Source organism: Aquarana catesbeiana, linkage group LG13, assembly GCF_042186555.1.
Source record: "Aquarana catesbeiana isolate 2022-GZ linkage group LG13, ASM4218655v1, whole genome shotgun sequence".
Classification (NCBI taxonomy): Eukaryota; Metazoa; Chordata; class Amphibia; order Anura; family Ranidae; genus Aquarana; species Aquarana catesbeiana.
In genome coordinates, this window is record NC_133336.1 from 90882499 (window position 1) to 90900920 (window position 18422).

At 42.5% G+C, this 18422-nt stretch overlaps 1 protein-coding gene across 10 annotated transcripts in view; it reads right to left on the reverse strand.

Moving 5' to 3' along the window:
- MIPOL1 (mirror-image polydactyly 1) overlaps nt 1-18422 on the reverse strand; it is a 753413-nt gene that overhangs the window by 549829 nt on the left and 185162 nt on the right. Inside the window, exon 1 of one of the 10 annotated variants that reach the window (XM_073608909.1) lies at nt 14351-14491. The exons of the other annotated variants lie outside the window; for them this stretch is intronic. The gene's annotated coding sequence lies outside the window, so the exon portion shown is untranslated. Of the gene's footprint in view, nt 1-14350; nt 14492-18422 lie in introns of those variants that run through there. 10 annotated transcript variants of the gene reach the window in all.

Sequence of the window (18422 nt, forward strand, 5' to 3'; positions counted from 1 at the left end):
ATTGCGCCCGCTTGTGGAATGGCGACAAACTTTTACCCTTAAAAATCCCAATAGGCGACGTTTAAAAAATTCTACAGGTTGCATGTTTTGAGTTACAGAGGAGGTCTAGGGCAAGAATTATTGCTTTCGCTCTAACGATAGCGGTGATACCTCACATGTGTGGTTTGACCACCGTTTTTATATGCGGGCGCTACTCACGTATACGTTCGCTTCTGTGCGTGAGCTCGTCGGGACAGGGTGCTTTTAATTTTTTTTTTTCTTATTTATTTTACTTAATTTTATTTATTTTTTCACTTTTTTTTTTTTTTTATTAAAATTGGGTCACTTTTATTCCTATTACAAGGAATGTAAACATCCCTTGTAATAGAAAAAAGCATGACAGGTCCTCTTAAATATGAGATTTGGGGTCAAAAAGTCCTCAGATCTCATATATGGACTAAAATGCAATAAAAAAATAAATAAAAGAAAAAAGAAAAAATAAAATTTGTCATTTAAAAAAAATAAAATATGTGGGCGCTACTCACGTATGTGTTCGCTTCTGCACGCGAGCTCAGCGGGACAGGGTGTGTTGAAATTTATTTTTTTTCTTATTTATTTTATCTTTTATTTTTTATTTTTACACTGTTTTTAAAAAAAAAAATTGTATCACTTTTATTCCTATTACAAGGAATGTAAACATCCCTTGTAATAGAAAAAAAGCATGACAGGACCTCTTAAATATGAGATCTGGGGTCAAAAAGATCTCAGATCTCATATTTACACTAAAATGCAATAAAAAAATAAATAAAATAAAAAATAAAATTTGTCATTTAAAAAAAATAAAAATAAATAAATGGCCTTTAAGAGCTATGGGCGGAAGTGATGTTTTGACGCCACTTCCGCTCTGCAATGTTATGGAGACAGGTGGGGGCCATCTTCCCTTCACTCATCTCCATGTCCAGCAAGGGTGAAGATCCGATCACCTCTGCCAGTGCCGACACCCCCGGTAAGCGGCGGAGGGCACCGTAGTGCGGCGGGAGGAGGGCCCCTCTCCCGCTGCCGATAAAATTGATCTTGCGGCGATTCTGCCCCAGAGACCACTCTTATCGGAAAGCGGACCGCCGGCCAAAGAAAAGGATACCGCGGTTATGGCAGCTAGCTGCTGCCATAATGACGATATTCCTCTTCAAATTAAGGATGTATATCGGTGTGCGGCAGTCTGTAAGTGGTTAATATCTATTGAAATACTAGTATTGGATCATTTAATTTTGATTTTGCTTGGGTTATTGTCTGTGCCAACAACTTTACTCGTTGTAAATAGACACCAAGGGGTTGATTTACGAAAACTGGAGTGCGCAAAATCTAGTAAAGCTGTGCATGGTAGCCAATCAACTTCTAGCTTCAGCTTGTTCAATTAAGTTTTGACCAAAAAAAAAAAACCTGGAAGCTGATTGGTTTCTATGCAGAGCTGCACCATATTTATCACTCTTCAGTTTTAGTAAATCAACCCCCAAGACTCACATCACACATTTATGACTTTAGTATCCCCAGGATAGTATTTTTCATCCTCATAGCATAGTATATACTGCCATGATAGTATAAAATTTTAGCTGAGGTTAAGGGTCTAGAGGTTAAGTTTAGGAGCTACGCCCCATCAACGTAGGGACAAGGTGCTTTGGGGTGGGGGGCCCCGCCTCAAAGTGCCCCATGTTGAGGGCATGTGGCTTGGCATAGTTCGGGGGGGGGGGGGGGGGGCGCTCACCCTTATCAGAGGCTACATCTCTGATAAGGGGGGTCTGGTATGGATTTTTTTTTGGGGGGGCGTCGTTTTCTTTTTTTTTGCTATTTTTACCAGGGAAACCCATTGACAGCTGATGACTCATCGGTTGTTAAGGACACTGCGGCCGGCTTCCAGGCCCCGCTCCTTAACAACCAGCTTTTACTGCAGAATGCACTGTGCAGTGCATTTCAGGGCGTTCAGCAAGGCAAAAACCTGCCGAACGTCCTGAAAATTTGGTTTTGACCCGAACAGGGCGAACCCTCAATGTTCGGCACAAACTCATGCTCGGGTCGAACCGTTCACCTAACACTACTAAGCACACACTGTTTAATTTACATTGTCCCTTCTATTTCTGTATGTGGATGATGGCACTGTAATTATTTTAATAAAAAAATACCTTTTTCTTCATCGACATACAGCTGTCAAATGACCCAGCTCTTACCCAGCCTGTCTGCAGGGAAACATGAGCAGGAGGAGCTTCTAGCCCTCTGCTGCTGGAATACAGATTAAAAATAAATAATTAACATCAATAAACTGTTTTAAATTGTCATACAAATATATATTTGAAATCAAATATTTATTATTTTTTGGTAATAACATGGTGTGACTGGATTTCTGCCTGTCACAGGCTGTATTACGCCCCTCCGGCCTGTGTCTTAAAATAGGAGGTAGGTGAATCCTCCATCAATCTACATGTAATATCCCAACCCCACTGTGTTTAGCTGGTTAGTGGGCATGGAGGAGGAGCTAGAGAGTGGACTGTCATTTATCATGGGCTGCTCACATGTAATAGGGAGGAAATGCTCAACATAGAAACTCAATGAAAACTGGGCATGTGCAGAGTTGCCACCACAGCTGCAAAATTGCAAGTTAAGTTAGGGACATGGACAGACGGTGGAGATAGAGAGCAGCAGGATCAACCAGGTTTTTTGCAGACTACAGAAAAGGAATCTCATAGTGACTGAGTGAGTATGAACAGCATGTAATATTGCATTTGTTGATAGTTTTTTTATGATGTGGGTTTAGTGTTATACACATATATCACGAATGGTAAAAACTGTAATAGAAATTTGTGACAAAACTTTTCACACAAAAATCCCATACCACACCAAGCCAGTTTTGTTCCTTTGCTTGGATTTAGGTGTGTTGGACATTCCTGCTCAATCTTCCTTGCTGTGGAACATCACAGTCTCCATAAAATTAAATACAATAGGAAGAGCGATATAACCATGTAGAGAACAATGTTGGTAGAGATCTTGTCAAAAAGCCAGTGGGTGAGCCCAACAATTGGAGGTTGACATACTGTTAAGGAAACACTGACCCAAAAATGTCACCCCTCTATATAGTAAAAACAGAGAAGATTCCTGCTTTTGCTAATCAATTCCTTGTCTAGGATCAGAGAATACCAAGTCCCTATATTATGGGCTAAAAACAAATTTGTGCCAAAATAATGGTGGCCCTACTAGTCTTACTTCATGGATGTAGCTAATCCTCTATGGACAAACAGTGGATCAAGCATTCTGCTATTCCTTTCGGTGAGATGTTTCTACATACGATAAAAACAAGGGCACTCTAAGAGAAACACACCTTTAATAATCAAGTATTCCATCAACTTAGAATAAAAAGCTAGAGCTGTGTACCTCTAGGACAACTTCAGAGAGATTAGATATTTGGATATGAATCATGTCTGTTCAGGCATTTGTTTTCTTTCTTTTCAAACGTATGAAAGAAGACCACCCCGAGACCTAGGATTGTATTCTTTTCTGGCACGGCTCTCACATGATGAAACACCAGGGAAAATCAAGTAATATGATTTTAGGTCAAACACAGACTGAAATTTAAATAAGAGCCATATTGATGCCCTCTCTGGATCTCAAGTGTCCCTAGAAGACATGGACACAAGCTGTAGAACACAACTGTAAACAGAGATAGTAATGGCAGCAAGGGCTCACCATACACAATATAAGACAGCATGATATTCCAGTATATTAAACCATTTTACGGGTTTTTTTTTTCCCCCTTTACCACAAACTGACTTCTGACAAACAACAAACTGACTGCTCAGCAAAACACTGTGCCATAAATTCAGTTCTCTGAAATTCATCTGTTTCTCTACACAATTATCATCCAAAGGGCAGCAGTTAGAAGATGTGGAGAAGGGAGGAATTGAATGACTCAAGTTAAATATTATCAGCTGTTACAAAAAATAAAAAAATAAAAAAAAATGAAAAGTGAAACACGCCTGTAAACTAAACAAAGGTCATTAAACGAAATAACTGAACAAACAATAAGAAAGAAATATAGGCTAAATAATGGGTTTGATTACCAGAAGGCGTTATAAAATATTAATAGCAAAAGAGGCCAAAGTGGTCCATTATTTCTATTTCAATTTAAAACTGTTCAGTGTATTTTACATAAAACAAAGTTCTACAAAGGTAAAATTCTAACGCACAACTGTAAGTTAGACGTACACATGATGAGCATGGGGAGGGACATCAATAATGCACATTATTCCTCTAAAAATTAGGGTAATGGCATTGATTAGAAACATTACAATTTCATTTTACTGTAGGTCTCAAACACAATATTTGCACATTACTATGGTAGCACTAGGAGATGGATTGTGAGTGTTTGATGGCATATCTGTCATTAAGCATAACAGAACACTGTACCGCAGTCATATCTAATTCTCTATCAACCAATGTAACATGCACATATTGAAGAAGCAGGGCTTAATGGTAAAGGATGTCATTTCCAAAATATATTAAAACCTTCATAAGCTAAAAGGAGAAAAGAAAAAAAGGAAAGAAAAGAAGAGCAGCACATATCTTTCCTACAATCCTCCCTTAGCTCATTGGCATCATATGAATTCCATATACCAGGCACATTTCATCTGCACTTAATTGAATTCATGAGGCTATGGCAGCACTATAAATGTAATCACAAACACCCTGATTTTAAAAATGACAAAATATGTTTAAAGATACTGCAGTGGAAACTGTTCTCATCTTCAGGAGGTTCTAACCCTATATACAGTATACAAAAATAAAACGTGTTTACTTTACATTGAACCCCTTTCCAACTTCCATTGTAAAGAAACTCCCTCCCGGCAAAAGATCAGTCTGATTTCCTAGAGAGGAGCATAGAAGTGATCCAGGTTTCATTCCTTCCCACTTCCTGTTCCCTGGGATTACCTTGCTCCTCCGTGGGCACAATACCAGTACAAAAGGGTTCAGGTTGGACAGCAGTGTTCAGGATGGGGAGTGGTGGAGGAAATCAGAAAACAGACAATTTCCTCTACTGAAAAGGAACATGGAAGTGTTGAATACTTCCAAGATCACAGCTGTCAAAGTCCCAGGTATACAGAAGATTAGGAACTCCCCGGTTTGATTGGGCTACAGAAACAGGAGACTCCAGGCGTCTAATAACTCCCTGATGTCTCAGTAAAGAGAGAACTTATCACGGATTTTAAATTAAGGGCTAAGCAGACATAGTAGAAAAGTAAAAAAAAAAAAAAGTAAAATAATAAATGCCACCCCCCCCCCTTTCCCTTTTACACAGGCAGGAAGGAGACATCCGCATGCACGCCAAACTTATGTCGCGTACACACGGCCGGTTTAGCCATCGTAATAAACTCCGACGGTTTCTCCGATGGGATTCCATTCAAGCGGTCTTCCCTACACATGGTCAACCCAAAGTCCGACCGTCCAGAACGCGGTGACGTACAACACTTACGACGGGACTAGAAAAAGGAAGTTCAATAGCCAGTAGCCAATAGCTTCCGTCTCGTACTTGCTTCAGAGCATGCGTCTTTTTGGTCCGTCGGACTAGCATACAGACGATCGGTTTTCCCAATAGGAATTGGGTCCGTCAGAAAGGTTTAGAACATGTTCCATTTCTAGGTCCGTCAGATTTTTCAAAAAGAAAAGTCCAATGAGGCCTACACACGATCGGTGTATATGATGAAATGCTTCCGTCAGACTTTTTCTGTCGGACAGTCCGCTCGTGTGTACGCGGCATAAGAAGAATAATTTTCGCAGCGTCCTTTAAGGCCTGGTCCTTTCACACCTATGCAGGTTGCAGTTTGCATATTCCAAGTGCATTTTGTGTTTTTAAATACACATTTTTTCTTTAAGTCTATGGAACCAAAAACCAGAAAAAAAAGTCCCTGGCCCTTTCCATAAAATGCAAAGATGTGAGAAACATCCATAGTAAACCATGTTAAATGGATGTAGTGTGTTTCTGCAAAACTGAAAATGCACTAAAAAATGCATAGGTGTGAACCAGGCTTAAATGTAAAATCTGAATTTTTGGGCTGTAACAGATTTTGATGAATTACCTCCTTGCAATTTTGAGTATCTAGAAGTAAAAACAATTTTGAACCTAGATATATATTTGTTTTTTATGGAGTCAACGCTGTCTCATCTTTTCAATTTAACCCAATTGCAATGAGCCTCCTGAACAATAACGTTATCTAGTCTCTGTATTGGAAAATGCCCAATATCCAGAAGTCTAAAATATATGCATTTGGTTATCAAACATACAGAGCTGACATATGCATCAACACCTACACATATTTTGGTATCCCTGTATTTGGATACCAGATAATTATTATGAGAAAATCATTTTGTGAAAATATTTGGAATAATATTAATTATACAAAATACATTTCTCTGCTCATTATAAAAATGTATCGGGCTCCATGCACACTGGCTTTAAAGTGGTGTTCCGGCCGAAATTATACTTTTTAAATAAAAATACCCCTATAATACACAAGCTTAATGTATTCTAGTAAAGTTAGTCTGTAAACTAAAGTCTGTTTTGTTAGTTTATAGCAGTAGTTTGTTATTTTATAAACTTACAGCAGGCTGTGGCCATCTTAAGTGTGGGCATCTGAAGCCAGACTGTATTTCTTCCTGGATCTCATCCTTGCAGATCTCGCACATGCTCAGTGCAGCACAAGCAGTGTAATAGGTTTCAGGTCAGGTTTCCATAGCAACGGCAGTTTCCGAGGAAGTTGCCGCCCCTTCCCAGAAGGCATTGCAAACAGGAAATGATGCGATGGGCCGCGGCCAGGGAGGAGGAAGTGAAAAATGAATACAGCAGATATACAGTAGGTGCTGAGAAAAAAAAATTAAAAATATCCAATTTGTTTACAGTGCACAGTTTAGTGAGGGATGCTGAAGAGTTGTAAAAGTGGGTGGAACTCCACTTTAAAATCACTGCTTCTGAAGGAGTTTTGTGTTTGTATGTAGAAGCAGCTCAATGTTATCCTATGCATCCATGCACATTAGGATGATTAGAGGCATCATTTTAAGCTCAGTGTTTAGAGGCAGGAAAAAACCCCTTCCGGCTATCCGTTTTTGATTTAAATGCTAAATTCTCCTAAACTGGGTACAAAAATGGTATATAAGCATTTTTCTTCTGATAAGGGAACTGCCATTTTTTTTAAGCCCAGTAAGAATGGATCCTCAGAGTATTTCAGTAACAAACAAAAAAACAGTGTGAAATGCATTGGGGTATGCAAAGCAGTTAAACATTTATTGTTCAGTAAGCCTTTTTAATATCTGCTCTGGTCACAGAGGTTTCAATTACGGTAATTAAAGCAGATTTCCAGTCAATTTTGTACTTATTAAAAGTCCGCAGCTACAAAAAGTGTAGCTGCGGACTTTTAATAAACACACACTTAACTGTCCCACGATCCAGCAATGCGGTTGCCCAAACCCTCGGTTCTCGCCTCTGCCAGATGCCGGCATCACAAGTGTGGGCACCCAGCTGTAACAGCTTGTGGTTTCACAGTTGGGTGTGCACTGCGCATGTGCAAGTCGCACTGTGCCTCCTCAATGGCCAGGCAATCTTCTGGGGACTGTGACGTGTCCCAGAAGGTTTCAGAGAGGGAGGTGGGGAGGAGAACTTGCGCTTGAGTCTCCCAAGCGGAATTGGGAGCTGGGTACCTGTCAAAACTAGGTACCCCCCCCAAAAAAAAAAAATGACATGCCAAATGTGGCATGTAAGGGGGTGAGGAGTCCTTACAGCAGAAGTTCCAGTTTAGGGTGGAACTCCGCTTTAAAGATCTGTCAATTCATTATTTGGGCCCCCAATGTAATGCTGCCTTATTTTGGTATGGGAGCCATGATAGTCTTTCCTTTTGAGTGTTGCTACTTGTCTTTTGAATCCCCATAGATTTTCTGATTATGACTCCAGACTAACTTCTGATTCCTGCTGTTCATTTTTGTGCTGCCTGCCTTGACCTCTGCCTGATGGCTGCCTGAACATCACCAGCTGTGACTTCTTGATAGTCTGCTGACTACATTTTGATGATATAATACTTTACTTCACTTGCTTCTCAGATGTCCAAAGCACAGCGAGCAGCATGATGGACCTGCGCTAATATACAATCATTGTGTGAATCTACTAAGTAGGAAGAAGTAGTAAGCACAGCCTCCATATGTAATGACCAAACACAGCTGTCTCCATATACACTTACTTTATTAGGTACACTGGCTAGTACCGGGTTGGACCCCCTTTTGCCTTCAGAACTGCCTTAATTCTTCATGGCATGGATTCAACAAGGTTTGGAAACATTCCTAAGAGATTTTGGTCTATATTGACATGATAGCATCATGCAGTTGCTGCAGATTTGTTGGCTGCACATCCATGATGCGAATCTCCCATTCCCCAACATCACAAAGGTGCTCTACTGGATTGAGGTCTGGTAACTGTGGAGGCCATTGTAGTACATTCAATTCATTGTCATGTTCAAGACACCAGTAGTGAGATGAATTGAACTTCGTAACATGGTGCATTATCCTGCTGGAAGTAGCCATCAGAAGATGGGTACACTGTAGTTATGAACTGATGGACATGGTCAGCAACAATACTCAGGTAGGCTGTGGCATTTAATCAATGCTCAGTTGGTAAGGAGGGGCCCAAAGTGTGCCAAGAAAATATTCCTCACATCATTACACCACCAGCCCGAACTTTTGATACAGGAAGGAATTTGTCCCTTATCACTCGTGGCTTGTGCCTGAGCCGCATGGCTCTTTGCCTCTACCCTTTTCGGTTGGTTCAAGCCTGGTGGGCTGCCTGAGCCACATGGCTATCTCTCTTTACTATCTGAGACTAGCCCGATGATACAAAGCCTCGCGGAGAGCCTTGTGATAAGTATATTTGATATTCTTGTATTATGTTCTGGTTATATCATTTGTAAGTTTGTAATATCTTTCTTTAGTATTTTTTATGTTAGCGCTTTCCTATGTTCTTGGGAAATAAATAAGATTTTGTTTTATTAAGCCGTGTGCTTGGTTTCATAGCTAACCTTGTATTATTGTGATATCAACAGTAACATGTGATCAGAGTTTTAATAGACTAGCTAACTAGGGGAATAGAAAAGTTAATACATAGGTGCAATATAGAGGGGATCCTTAACCACCCTCAAATAATATTTATTTGCACAAATTACTTCACCTTGGTTGTAACGAGTAGTTATTTAAGTTACTGTTGCCTTTCTATCATTTAAAAAAAAAGTCTGCCCATTCTCCTCTGACATTAACAAGGCATTTTCGTCCACACAACTGCCTCTCTCTGGATATTTTTTCTTTTTTGGACCATTCTCTGTAAACCCCAGAGATGTTTGTGTGTGAAAATCCCAGTAGATCAGCAGTTTTTGAAATACTTAGACTAAAAGCCTGTCTGGCACCAACGACCATGCCATGTTCAAAGTCACTTAAATGCTCTTTCTTCCCCATTCTGATGCTCGGTTTGAACTTCAGCAAGTCATCTTCACCATGTCTAGATGCCTAAATGCATTGAGTTACTGCCATATGATTGGCTGATTAGCAATTTGTGTTACCAAACAATTGAACAGGTGTACCTAATAAAATGGCCAGTGAGTGTATGTTGTACATATTTGGCTGCCTGGAATTTCGCACAGGGCAGAGCGTTGTTTCTCTCAAATTAGGCCTAAAACAGTTTAATTTTTCACCCTCAGCCCTTACAGGGGAATAAATACCATCATCAACTGCCTAAATATAGATTGCAGAGAAGCACAGCAGATCGGAGACATCCATCTGAAGACATCCAAGAGCGTCTAGAACCAGAAACTTTTTAAAAACTTTTTAAAACATTTTATTTTTTAACTTTTTAACTTCTTAACGGACATCTCCTCCCTGATGTTACCCGGGTTGCCCCAGCCTGCAGCACCTGCTACAGATACTCCCTCCACCACCATACAACCGGCCACCACCACCGCTGACTCCGCTCCGGGGCAGAGCCTGAGCGGCTCCATGGCACCTCGAGCTGAATCGCTCTGGATTAACCCGAGCAGAACTAGACCATGCCGAGGACGCTACAGCAGACAGCCAACGAGCTGAATCGTAGAGGCCGCCTGCCCGCCGAGTTACCGACAGCAGGGAGCGGCCACCCCAGCCATGTCCACTAAGGACAGTAAACACTTCACCTCCGAGCAGGCAATTAAATGGTGGAGCAGCAGAACGCTCAGTTTACGGCCCAGTACTCGCTCCATAACACTCACCCCAGTGCAATCTCCCATTAGGTGCGCCATCAATTATTCAGCTGACCCCCTTTGCAGCCTAAGGAATACCGCCACAACATTACCAACCACCACTCAAACAATACTAAGAAAAGAACAACTTTTAAGAACTCATTTGCAACCAACCACCAAAAACAGGACTACACCACTTCCAGGACACCACCTATCACGCGCACTGATCAACACTAGATCAGCAGTCAAGCACAAACACAAAATTCATGATTTTATTACTCAACACAACACAGACTGTCTCTTTATCATGGAAAGCTGGCTAACAACTGACTGTAACACCATTCTAGCAGATTTAGTGCCCGAGAACTACTGCATCCTAACTGAGCACAGAGTCGGTCAAAGAGGAGGCGGCCTAGCAGTGATCTACAAATCTCACCTTACGTTCACAAAACCAACTTTACAGAGCTCACTGCTATTCATGGAAACACTCACACTTCAATGTCAAACAACACCCCAGGACACCATTCACATACTAGTATGATACAGACCACCGGGACCAAACACACACTACCTCACACCCTTCATTTCTACACACACTTTGAAAACCAAAAATCTTCTGCTACTTGGGGACTTTAACCTCTGGGCAAACTCCTCCCAGGACCTCATCGCCACCGCTTGCATCAACCAACTGGAAGCACTAGATTTGCAGCAACTGATAAATGCTCCCACGCATGTTTCGGGCCATACTCTCAACCTCATTTTCAAACAAAACAATGACATTAACACACTCGATCACATGTCACTGCCATGAACCCACCACCACGTTATCAAATTCAAAATAAACATAATTTACCAAAAACCAATACACTCAACAACAATACACTGGACAAGATCACAGAAGAAACTACACTCACAACTCTTCAAAACTACATTATCCAACAAAATAGTGGTGCTAACCCAAAACTACTCAACTGAAGACACACTCAACTCCTTTAACACAGAATTATTACAGACAGCAGACATAGTCGCACCAATACGCAGAGCACCCCCCCGTAAAAACAATTCGGGCTGGTTCGATGACTCTCTTACATCACTAAAACAAGAACGCAGAAGAGCTGAAGAAGCCTGGAGAAGGAACTCAACAATGGAAAACCACACAAATTACAAATCACTCACCACAAAATATCACAAAGCCATCTTCATAGCAAAAAAAGAACATTTCTCCCAAACCATCTCAAAAGCCATAAACCACCCTCGCGCACTATTCAAACTAGTCGCCCAGACTATGAACCCCACCTGTTTAGAGCCTCCAGCAAACGAAACACAAGAATTCTGCAATGAGTTATCTGATTTTTTCACTGACAAAATCGCAAACATTCGGGAAATAATTCAGCAGAACATAGCAAGCAACCCCACTTGGCCAGAGCAAGAAGACAAAAACCACACAAATATTCGACAACCACCGAAATTTATTCTGGTCCCAATCACCACTGACACCACCAAAACCATCATCAGAAACCTCCGCGATAGCACATCGCTAAATGACATTATTCCCACAAAACTTCTGAAAGAATGTACCGATATCTTGGCACCCATCATAACATACCTTTTAAACCAGTGATTTAAAGTAGGAATTGTCCCGACCTCCCTCAAGCAAGGCGCAATCAAACCCCTCCTAAAGAAGCCTAACCTCGATCCCAAAGACCCAAACTACCGCAGACCCCTCACAAGCCTCAACACTATCTCCAAGATTATCGAGAAAGCAGTAGTACAACAGCTACAACCGCATCTGGACACTCATAAACTCTTGGACCCACTACGATCTAGTTTCCGCCCTGGCCACAGGACAGAAACGGCTGGGATGACACCCACGAATCAGCAGATGAAGGAGAATCGTGTCCACTGGTGCTGCTGGACCTCAGTGCAGCTTTCTACACAGTAGACCACAAAACCTTGCTCACTCGTCTCACAGAAGTAGCCGGAGTTGCAGATTCAGACACACCCTGGTTCGCATCCTTGCTAGAGAACCGATCCCAGAAAGTGAAACTAGAAGCTTTCACTTCGAAAGCACGTAAAATTACATGCGGAGTCCCTCAAGGATCACCCCTGTCGCCCGTGCTCTTTAACATCTATCACCGCCCACTCCTCAAAATCATCAGCAACCAGGACCTGCTTTATCACTCCTATGCTCATGACATCCAACTCTACTTAGGCATCACCAACAAAAAAGACCAATACCATGCATTGGAAAACTGTCTCTCATTGATCAACAACTGGATGACAGAGAGCTCCCTCAAACTCAATGGATCCAAAACAGAACTCCTCTTCCTCCATGCAAACCGAAACAAAAACCCTTGCACGACATCCACACCACTCATCACCCTTGGACAACCCATCAACCCCAGCACTAAAGCCAAAAGCCTTGGAGTCATCTTTGACTCAGACATGACAATGGATAAACAAATAGGATCAGTAGTCAGCAGATCCCACTACCTTCTTCGCCTATTGCGTATATTCATCTCCTTCATCCCGGAAGGAGATACAGCAGCAGTAGTTGGAACAATCATCAATTCCTGACTCGACTATGCAAATTCCTTCTATCTAGGACTTCCCAAATACCAAATTTCACGTTTACATGTCGTCCAGAACACGGCAGCCAGGCTGGTAACTGGAAAAAACCCTGGGAATCAATCAACCTGTCCCTGAGGACCCTCCATTGGCTAGCCGTGAAGGACCGGGAACATTCAAGACACTCTGCCTCACTCACAAATGTACACAAGGAAAAGCCCCGCAATACCTCTGCGACAAAATAAAGTACTATACCCCAGGTCGCCCCCTCTGGTCAACTAATCACAACCTCCGCCACATCCCCAAGACCCGTTATAAATCAAAAGGCGAACGAAGGTTCGCAGCCCAAGGACCTCGGCTATGGGACGCTCTACCCGCGGACATCCGCTCAGAAAAAAAACATCTGGCCTTCAGGAAGAAGCTCAAGACCCATCTCTTCTAAAGACCCAGATGGACACTGGCAGCAAAAGCGCCTTGAGGCGATTTAGTTTGCATATGTAGCGCTATACAAGTTACTCATTCATTCATACTACACAACTCATTTCCTGGCTGATGGTTCAATTATACTGCCTTCATAACCTCCATATATATTGATGAGCATAGTAAGGATTAAAGACATTGCTTCCAACTTAGAATGTCAGTCACATTCCCAGCATCCTTCTGTGTCATTGCCTTGTTTTCTTATTCCTCTCTTGTACACTGTAAGTTTAATTACTGGGGAAGGCTGCTTATTATTATTCAATTTTGAAATTTGATGTGCCGACGCATGTAAATCCTGTTAAATGACCACCCATATCCTCCGCAAGTGGCCAACGAACAGCACATCTCAAGGCAACACGGCTCGCCACCTCCTTCTGCTAACACTGTACTTCTTACTAACTTTCCCAACTCCATTAATTTTTTAAGATGCTTTTAATAAGGCTTCTGAGCTGTGGGGGAGGAGGGGCAAGGAGTTCTCTGTCAGTCCACGAGAGTTCCTGCTGACTTTATGAATATTAATGACAGTGTAATTCTGATTAAAGGGGCTTGTGGGAAAAGCTCTGCGAATCCCACAGCTCAACAAGACCAGATCGCAGTCCCTTTATGAATTTGGATTTAGACATTAAACTGTGGGAAGGGAGAGAACGAGGGACAGGAGAGATCCAGAGGAAAAACAGACTTAATGCTGCCTCCTCTACTCCTGAAGAAAGAAATTAGGTGGGTTAATAAATTGGGCAATTAATAATGCCAGGCCTTGAATAAACACATCTGTCTTTCAAGTTGGATACATTGATGAATGCTAAAGCAGGAGAAAGGATTATAAAATCATATTACAATGATCAGAGGACAGCTGCAGGGAAGAAGCCAAGACATTTGGTAAGTCTTAGAGGAGACTAGAGAAATGATAATTAATGTAATTATTAATAACACCTTAAAACAACATCATCTTTCCCCCCAGGATGGAAGGGCCTAGTTGCTGTGGGAAGACTTCTCAAGGTTATTACAATATGGCACAGGATATGACTTGAACAAATACGCACATTTCAAAGGTCCAGATGCCAGAAAGATTTTCAGGACTTGCAGTCTGGTGTAATAGGCAGGGGCTCTGATTACAGCCTTATCTGCTCACTCTTCATTTAAATTATCTGCTGCTGAGGTTCTTTTGAAGGGCTAATTCACACCAGTGCGTTGATCTGCATTTCAGTGCAAAAAACGATTGTTTCTTCATGTGTCCTCTTCACACCTCAACGAATGTAAAACACAGGTCAACGCAGCACTACGCAACAACATTTTTGTTTATCTTTTGACATACAAGATGCAATGTTATGCAATGTCCTGCTTGCACCGATACTGATACCGGTATCGGTGCAGATACAAAACATTTGCACGAGTATCGGTACTCGTGCAAATGCTCTAAGGGCCAGCTCACACCATAGGAACGCTGTCCAGGTTTGTTCCAGATGCTTTTTTGTGTGCACGTTTTTGATGGGTTCCAGTGAATTTTTTTTTTTGCTTTTTTTTCCTTAACCACCTCAATGCAGGGCACTTACACCCTTCCTGCCCAGGCCATTTTTCTGCTTTCAGCGCTGTCACATTTTGAATGACAATTGCGCGGTCATGCTACACTGTAACCATGTGAAATTGTTAACATTTTCTTCATACAAATAGAGCTTTCGTTAGATGGTATTTAATCACTTCTGGGTTTTTTTCTTTTTTCCTAAAAAAAGACCAAAAATTTTGAAAAAAAAAAAAAAGTTTTTCTTAGTTTCTGTCAGTAAATTTTGTAAATAAGTAATTTTTCTCCTTCACTGATGGGCGCTGATGGGCACTAATAGGCTGCACTGATGGGCACTGGTGAGGCAGCACTTATGGGCACTGATCAGGAGGCACGAATATGCCGCACTTATGGGCACTGATAGGTGGCACTGATGGGCGGCACTGGGCACAGATAGGCGGCACTGGTGGGCACAGATAGGTGGCACGGATAGGAGGCACTGATGGGTAGCATTGATGGACAGCAGTGATGAGCATTGATGGGCAGCAGTAATGGGCTTTGATGGGCAGCACTGATAGCCAGCACTGACTGGCATCACTAATGGCCACTGATTGCTGGCACTTGTGGGCACAGATTGCTGGCACTTGTGGGCACAGATTGCTGGCACTTGTGGGCACAGATTGCTGGCACTTGTGGGCACAGATTGCTGGCACTTGTGGGCACAGATTGCTGGCACTTGTGGGCACAGATTGCTGGCACTTGTGGGCACAGATTGGTGGCAATTGTGGGCACTGGTTGGCACTGATTGCTGGCAGTGGTGGGCAATCATTGCTGACACTGGTGGGCACGTAATTGTAATCAGGGCACTGATGATCAGTGCTCTGATTACATACCTAGATGTCCCCTGTGAGGAGATGCCGCTGACCGGCTCTCCTCTCCTCACACCCTGTCAGTGTTAGGCGAGGAGCGCCAATTACCGGCATCTCCGTGTTTACATGTGACCGGCTGTAATTAGACAGAGCCGATCACATGGTTAAAGAGTCGCGGTCGCTGCTGCGCCGTGTCGCTAGGACGCGGTGGGGGTGTGCAAGAATGGTCGTTCTGGGAGGATGTCCACCCAGAACGAGAGCCGCACCGCCCAGCCATCATTTGACGGGCGGCAAGTTGTTAAAGTGGTTGTTAAACCACTTGTATAAAAAGCTCCCATCCCCTCTGTATTAGAACAATAAATTCCCCTTTGTCTTTGTTATATCATAAATATGCTTATCTGTACTAATAACATACCGTCTTCCTTCGATCAGTTGCCTCCTATCTCCTCTCTTCTGCCCGGCTGACAGTTCCAGTAGGCGGGGCCAAGCACTGGCATCAGCCGGGGATGAGTGGAGAGAGGAGAGACAGAGCCAAGGAGTCACATGATCGCAGGAAGACGATGTGTTGTCAGTACAGATAAGCATATTTATGATACAACACAGACACAGGGGAACTTATTGTTCTAATACAGAGGAACTTTTAATGTTAAAGGGGTTGTAAAGGTTCGCGTTTTTTCATCTTAATGCATCCTATGCATTAAGGTAAAAAAACATCCAACAATACCGCCCCCCCCCCAGCCCCCCGTTTTACTTACCTGAGCATGTTCACCTGCTGCACTCGCCCCTAATGTCCTCTTCGCCGCTCAGCCTGGCCGTTTATTGGCTAGAGTGGATGGATTGAAAGCAGCGCAGCCATTGGCTCGCGCTGCTGTCAATCACATCCAATATGGCGCGGCGCGCTGGGGGCGGGGCCGAGTGATACAGTGAGTGACTATAGCCGCTGGCTGTATCACGGGAGCGCGTCCGCAAGAACTAACCACCATGCGAGAGAGCTCGCATGAAGGTGGTTAGTTCTTGCTGGGAGGAGCTGAGACAGCCGCCGAGTTCGGGGCCACTCTGTGCAAAACGAGCTGCACAGTGAAGGCAAGTATAACATGTTTGCTATTTTTTTTTTTTAAATTGCCTTTACAACCCCTTTAAGCATGAGAGCAGCAGTAGTGGGGGGGGGGGGGGGGGGGGGCGTTTGCTGACACAAGCAGACAGTCAGAGAGGGGAGGGGGAGATGATGGAGGAGAGGACATAGGAGACAGAGAGCAGGGCTGCGGCTGACGGAGGCACGTACGCTGGCAATGGTGTCAGAGCTCAGCAGCCCTGATATAGCGTGGTCAGCATGCAGGGGTAAGGGTTTAGCCAGGCAGGATCAGACAGGTAGTTCAGGTGATACAGGGGGCCAAATGACACAGCACAAGCGCTGTGCTGTATAACATGCTTTAAGGGAACAGGATTGGTTTTTTTTTTGGGGGGGGGGTTTAACAAACGATTTAACCCTAAATAAGGACATGTATGTTCCAGTGCGTTTTTGGTGCGTTTAGGTGTGTTCCAGTGCATACCAGTGCGTTTTTGATGCATCTTACAACATTCCAGTATAGTCCAGTGCAGGAAAAATGCAGCATGTTCTACTTTTTTTTCTGGAACTGGAACACACTCGAACTGCAAGCACTGGTGTGAACTATACCATTGCAAACCATACAACCTAATTTCAATGCGTTTTTGATGCAGAAAAAAAATGCACTGGACTGCATGTGGCGTGAACTGGCCCTGATACCTGAAATTGATACTCCCGGGCTTGGTTCTTTCAGCTGACAATGGTATTCCCCCACTGACAGCTGAAATGTAAAAAAAAAGCTGGCAATTATCGGTTGTTAAGGAGCGAAGCCGCCTTGTCTTTAAAGCGGACCTTCAGTCATTCTGTCATCTTTCCATCAATTAAATCTTCTGCCCTTGTTATTTTAACTTTGGATAGTAAAACATTTTTTTTTTCTGCCAGTAAATACCTTATACAGCCCAATTCCTGTTTCTTGTCTGGTTATTAGCCTAGGCTTATGACATCATGCACAGCTCTCTCTCTCACTCTCGTGAGTTTGCCAGGAAGGGAGAGGGTGTGAGTCATAAGAGGGCCAATGAGAGCTGCAGAGCTGGAGGTGTGCCTCTGTGTGTCTGTGTAAATCAAGGAAGTGAAAAGGCAGCAGCTTCAGCTTACTCACAGTTAAAATGGATGCGGCCAGACTTAGTGGAGGGAGATTTCTGCAGCATATTTGGCATGTACAGAATCACAGTATATATAAAATAATATGCAAAGTGGTTGGAATCTTCAGAATGGCAAGATTTTTAATTACAAATTATGTGAGCAGACTGCAGTTCCTCTTTAACAACCAATGACTCATTCAAATGTCAGTATGGTTCCCCTGTTGAGTGTAAAAAGCAGCCAGGCAATATTTATCAACAACATTGCTCAGCCGAAAGATAAAAAGAAACATGGTTTCTGTTTTTCTTCATCTACAAATCAAAGGGATGAACTTTAATCTGCAGATGAAGTCAGTTTAAAGCAACCTGTCAATTTAAAAAAAAACAAACATTTTTTTTTTTGTTTCTTTATTAAATGTTCCTTTGTTTAACCCCTTTATTTACTCTCAGCCTTAATTAACTCTTTATTCTCCGCCAATTATTATTTTCCTGCTAATTTTTTATTTATTTTTTGTTCACTTCTATTTTATAAACCATTAATAATTAAAACTTTTTTTTTTGTTT